The sequence below is a fragment of the Hibiscus syriacus genome, unplaced genomic scaffold (assembly GCF_006381635.1).
Source record: "Hibiscus syriacus cultivar Baekdansim isolate YM2019G1 unplaced genomic scaffold, ASM638163v2 tig00111198_pilon, whole genome shotgun sequence".
NCBI lineage: Eukaryota > Viridiplantae > Streptophyta > Magnoliopsida > Malvales > Malvaceae > Hibiscus > Hibiscus syriacus.
Window position 1 is genome coordinate 195,349 of NW_024063014.1, and position 6,000 is coordinate 201,348.

The following is a 6,000-nucleotide window of genomic DNA, read 5'->3' on the forward strand; positions in this document are numbered from 1 at the left end:
CAAAGCTCGGTTCACAATTTTGAACGGCGGAGAGCTCGATTTCAAAAACTCAGAAACTTTGACCGCTTCATCTCCTCACGCGCCGCCGTCGACAGAGACCAAGGATGACACCGGCGGACTCGGAACGATGCAAGGAACATGGTGCGGGAGTTCGTAAACGGATCATCGGATCGTCGTGAATCGACAAAAAACAATTGAAATCGAGTTATTACCGACGATACTTTCGGCTGAAATTAACGACGAATGGCGATGATTCACAACGAAAGGTTTGAGGTTTTTTGTTCCTCTATCGGCAACGAACACGATGGTGGTTTCGGTTCGTCGATCGGACACCGGACGATGAGTAAATCGGAGTTCAAGAGGGGTTGAGGGGAAGAGGAAAACTGGAAAAATACCATCTGAAATACGGGAGAGAGTTTATAATTCTCTCCTAAAGAAAAATGGTTAAACTATGAGTTTAGCCACTGAAATTTTTGCATTTCTTAAAATGGTCTGTCACTTTGAAATTTTACAATTTCCTCAATTTCCTTCCAAATTCCAATTAAATTCACCACTTTATAATTTCTTAAATTTTAACCCCTAAATTGGGGTGTTACAATTCTCCCCTCCTTAAAAGAATTTCGTCCTCGAAATTCATTCATGTCACAAAATTGCAGAAATGAAACTTCCATATGTTCTTTCATATCTTTCATGTAGCTCCTATAGAAATACAAATCCTCTACTAATCCTTAACCAGTTGAGTATACCTTCTTATCAGAACTCTCTCTCATTCCAATAAAAGAATCAGAACGGAAATATCCTTGTAGAATCAATTCAGCCTTGGTTACTAGAATAGGCTCATAATGCAGTAGCATATCTCAATTTCATTTCCGGAGTCGAGTCAGCATTTCTCAGATAATTAAATCTCACATGGCTCATGAGGTACTTTACAGCGTTTAGACAGATATTACTAGTATTCCTTTATAAAACGATAGAGTACTAACGGATAAAAACTTAGGTTTGCTCATTACAGATAGGGACTCAACCTTGGAGTTCCGACTCAGAGATGTACGATTGTAGTTTAGGGGCATGTACTGATCAGACATATTTTGACATTCGACCGACTGGTCTATCTTGAAAATTTTGACTCAAACCATAGGTCTGATACCACTAAATGTAACCCCCCAGACCGATGCGGGTAACCCGATCCAGATCTGGAGTGTCACAATAGGGCCACCGGAGCGACCCACTGTAAAAATAGCGGAAAATTTAAAACTTTTTATTAAAACATAAACTTATAAAATCATTTATTAGTATTCAGAAATAAAATAGATTTTCAGACTCGTATATAAAATAAAATACAATTACATTCCCCCTAATTATATGTACCATACTCTGCAAACAACGCCGGAAGAATTCCTTTACTGAAGTCGATAACCGCACTGGTACAATTCTTTTAACCTGAAATGGTGAGTAATAGAGTGAGCTTCGGAAAGCTCAGTAATACAGAACTATCAAATGATGCTGAAGAATATGCAGATGCAAATAAACATATATTTCCTTGTCGGTTCAAACATCTACAGATCTTTATGCTGAGCGGAGATACTACAGATATTTCAGGGTAACGGACAATGAGCTTTCATTTTAGAGAAATATTCCGAATGACTGAGTTCAAGAGATCAGAATAGGTTATCTAGTTTGTTCCCTCAAAACCAGTGAAAATATATACCGATCTTTTAAAACATATTTTTTTTAAATTCAAAAACCATAGTAATTTCTCCATCCGTCACGAACAAAATGTGTAGGTTCTCCATAACCATACAACCCCGTCACGAACATTAAGGCCCTGAGCACAAAGCCAAGGAACCTGCAAGTAATCAACCCCGTCACGAATAGTAAGGCTCTCAGCACAAAGCTGAGAAACTTGCAAGTATTCAGCCCCGTCACGAACACTAAGGCTCTCAGCGCAAAGTAGAGGAACCTGCAAGTATTCTTCCTCTAACTATACCTCCAATAAAACATGTTCCATCCATAAATGGATATGTCAAAAATCAAAACATAATTCATGTCAAGTATCATAACAGAATTCAAATAAGAAATCAGATAAAATATTCATGTAATTAGGGAACACACCAGAGTTTACATGTATTATTTAGAGGAACTGTATCAGGCAGAGAAACACAGTTCTTCAGTATATCGATAGAATGTTGGAATTTAGAATCACTATTGGAAGAGTTCATTAATTGACAGAATCATCAGTTATTCAGAATGTGAATTCAGTTGATAAGGAAGAAATGAATATTCGAAACATTTACGATTTGTGTCGATTTATTGGAATATCGAACAACTCCCAGAACTGATACTTATCGACTGGTCAATTCATTACCCTACCAGGGTATTTACTCTTTAATACCAAAAATTCTTGTCCAGAGATCATCGTCGGAATCATTGTTGAATAGATCTTTCAATATCTTTATTTCATTTTCACGCTTTCACTATATCATGAAATGCTGGCGTGCTTGATTTGTAGTTCATGATCCATAAGAACATTACATCATGTATGTTCATTAACGTTTCCAGACTCATCCAAAATCACTTACTTAATCCTTAGTCCTTAAGGTTACTTAATTCATTTAGTAGTCAAGTCCATTCATGTTACTTCTGAGTTCTCCAGGGTAATCCAAATGTTTCTGTACTTCAGATACATAATGTACTTCCGTTCAATTCAATTTGGTCTTCGTGGTTGATTTGTCTAACGAATATCCATTTCTTATTACGGAATGCGATCTAGAGTTGAGCTGCTAAGTACTTTCCAAATTAACATCGAACACACATTCAACTGATACCTATGTCGTTCAGGTATTGACATATCATTACGCTTGATCGGCTCACTTAAGTTATTCCATAACTTCTAAAGGTAGTACAACACCTATGCTTTGTTGGATTACTTATTTAATCCAAGATATTTACTTAGTATATGTCATAAGGGTATTTTGGTCATTTTGGTGTTCAGTTTTATTCCATTCTTTTCAGAGCTTGAGGATATCCCTCATCCTGAGCTTGGTATTCTTGAGTCATTTCTATGGGGTATTTTGGTCATTTTACAGATCCATTGTAGTCCATAATTTCTTCCAACTGATCTTATTATTAAATTCAAACTTATCATTTATTTCAGTCCATTCGAACAATTCTGACAAAAGAACACCCCGATAAATTGTTCTTCGGGTATTTACTCGTAACTCGGATATTTTCGGGTCAAGTGCCTTCTAAGATTTTTACCAACGGAATATCAGGAATTTTTTAGCTCTAAGTCAGGGTCTTAACAATCAAATCCGTACTTAATTGATTTAAGTACGAATCCTTAAAGTATTTTCTCATTCAAGGTCAACTCGGACTATTTTACCTCTCAAGGGCATTTTCATAATTTCTTAACCAGATAATTTCGATATTAGCTCTTAACGAAAATAATTATGATTTAAAGATCCTATGGTCAATTGTTTTCCCAAACATTCTCTGATCTTGAAATTATTCCTTAATAAACTTCTAGCATCTTGCGCAAACCCTTGTTGGTGTTAAAAACCAGTTATCCAAATTTTCTAAACAAAACTATCATTTCTTATGCACATCTAATTATCGGATCAATGTCTTTTAGAGTTATTAACCAATTTCCAGGGACAATTCTTGTCATCCTACAACATAAGGTATTTTGTAATTTTACCCTACCGGAGTATTCTCATAATTTCCCATCTAAGTACCTTTAACATTTAACCTTTGATGATATAAAATATAAGTTACAAATCCTGAGTTGATTTCTTTATCACTAATCACAAACTTGTAATTTAATTCTAACAATTCCCCAATCTCTTATATTAGTCATTCAATCCGTATTCAGTTACAGAATTTCTACCACATTCATATCGAGTGTATAAATTATTCAACTCCACAAAAGTAACCAACATTATCTTATTCATGCATTACCAATATCAACATGTTCCATAAAGCATAAAGAAGTAGTAAAATATTACATCGATTTTCGTGCAATACTGATCGACCATAAAATTCCATTCGAACGCCTCTGATCTTCAATTCAACTTTCAATAATTCCTCAGATACATATCAACATAAATTATATCCAAAACGGAGCTTAATTATGAAAAATGGATCGAATCGAGTGATAATCAGTGAAAAACTAGCTTACCGGGTTTGAATTTGGCGAAACGAACTTCAGATTCGGATTCAGAACGTTGAAATCATAAAATATGACTTTTCAAAATTTGGAATTTCGGTCAAAATCAAAGTCAACGAGTTTGACTGCCAATTTCAAGGCCTTCGGGTTTGAATTTCAAAAACGGAATGCGGAATCGGATTTGGAACGTCGAAAATGTCAGGATAGGTATACTCGGTCAAAGTCAAAGGTCGTTTAATGCCCGATCAAAGCCGCAAAGTTTTGGTCAACACCGGTCAACGGTCAACGGGTTGGGTCGGGTTGGAATCGGTCAAACCGATCATTTTTTCTTCCCCATGCGAAGTGGCGGCGCGCGAATAGTGCTATGGTGTCTGAAAATTCCCAGAAAAATTCCTAAAAATTATTTTGAGCAATTTCGAGATACTTACAAAGCTCGGTTCACAATTTTGAATGGCGGAGAGCTCGATTCAATAAATCGAAAACTTTGACCGCTTCACCTCCTCACGCGCCACCGTCGACGGAGACCAAGGATGACACCGGTGGACTCGAAACAATGCAAGGAACACGATGGTGCGAGAGGTGTCGTAAACGGATCATCAGATCGTCGTGAATCGACGAAAAACCAATTGAAATCGAGTATTACCGACGTACTTTCGACTGAAATTAACGACGAACGGTGACGATTCACGATGAAAGGTTTGAGGGTTTTTGTTCCTCTATCGACAATGAACACGGTGGTGGTTTCGGTTCATCGATCGGATGTCGAACAATGAGTAAATCAGGGTTCAAAGAGGGGTTGAGGGGAAGAGGAAAACTGGAAAAATGCCATCTGAAACACGGGGAGAGAGTTTATAATTCTCTCCTAAAGAAAAATGGTTAAACTATGAGTTTAGCCACTGAACTTTTTGCACTTCTTAAAATGGTCTGTCAACTTTGAAATTTTACAATTTAATCCTCAATTTCCTTCCAAAATTCCAATTAAATTCACCACTTTATAATTTCTTAAATTTTAACCCCTAAATTGGGGTGTTACAATTCTCCCATCCTTAAAGAATTCGTACTCGAAATTCATTCATGTCACAAAATTGCAGAAATGAAACTTCCATAGTTCTTCATATATTTCATGTAGCTCCATAGAAATACATAGACTAATCCTTAACCAGTTGAGTATACATTCTATCAGAACTCTCTCTCATTCCAATAAAAGAATCAGACGGAAATATCCTTGTAATCAATTCAGCCTTGGTTACTAGAATAGGCTCATGATGCAGTAGCATATCCCAATTTCATTTCCGGAATCGAGTCAGCATTTCTCAGATAATTAACTCTCACATGGCTCGCGAGGTACTTTACAGTATTTAGACAGATGTTACTAGTATTCCTTTATAAAACGATAGAGTACTAACGGATAAAAACTTAGGTTTGCTCATTACAGATAGGGACTCAACCTTGGAGTTTCGACTTAGAGAGGTACGATTGTAGTTTAGGGGCATATACTGATCAGACATATTTTGACATTCGCCCGGCCGGTCTATCTTGAAAATTTTGACTCAAACCATAGCTCTGATACCACTAAATGTAATCCCTCAGACCGATGCGAGTAACCCGATCCAGATCTAGAGTGTCACATTAGGGCCACCGGAGCGACCCACTATAAAAATAGCGGAAAATTTAAAACTTTTTATCAAAACATAAACTTATAAAATCATTTATCAGTATTCAGAAATAAAATAGATTTTCGGACTCGTATATAAAATAAAATACAATTATATGCCCCCTAATTGCATGTACCATACTCTGCAAACAACGCCGGAAGAATTCTTTTACTGAAGTCG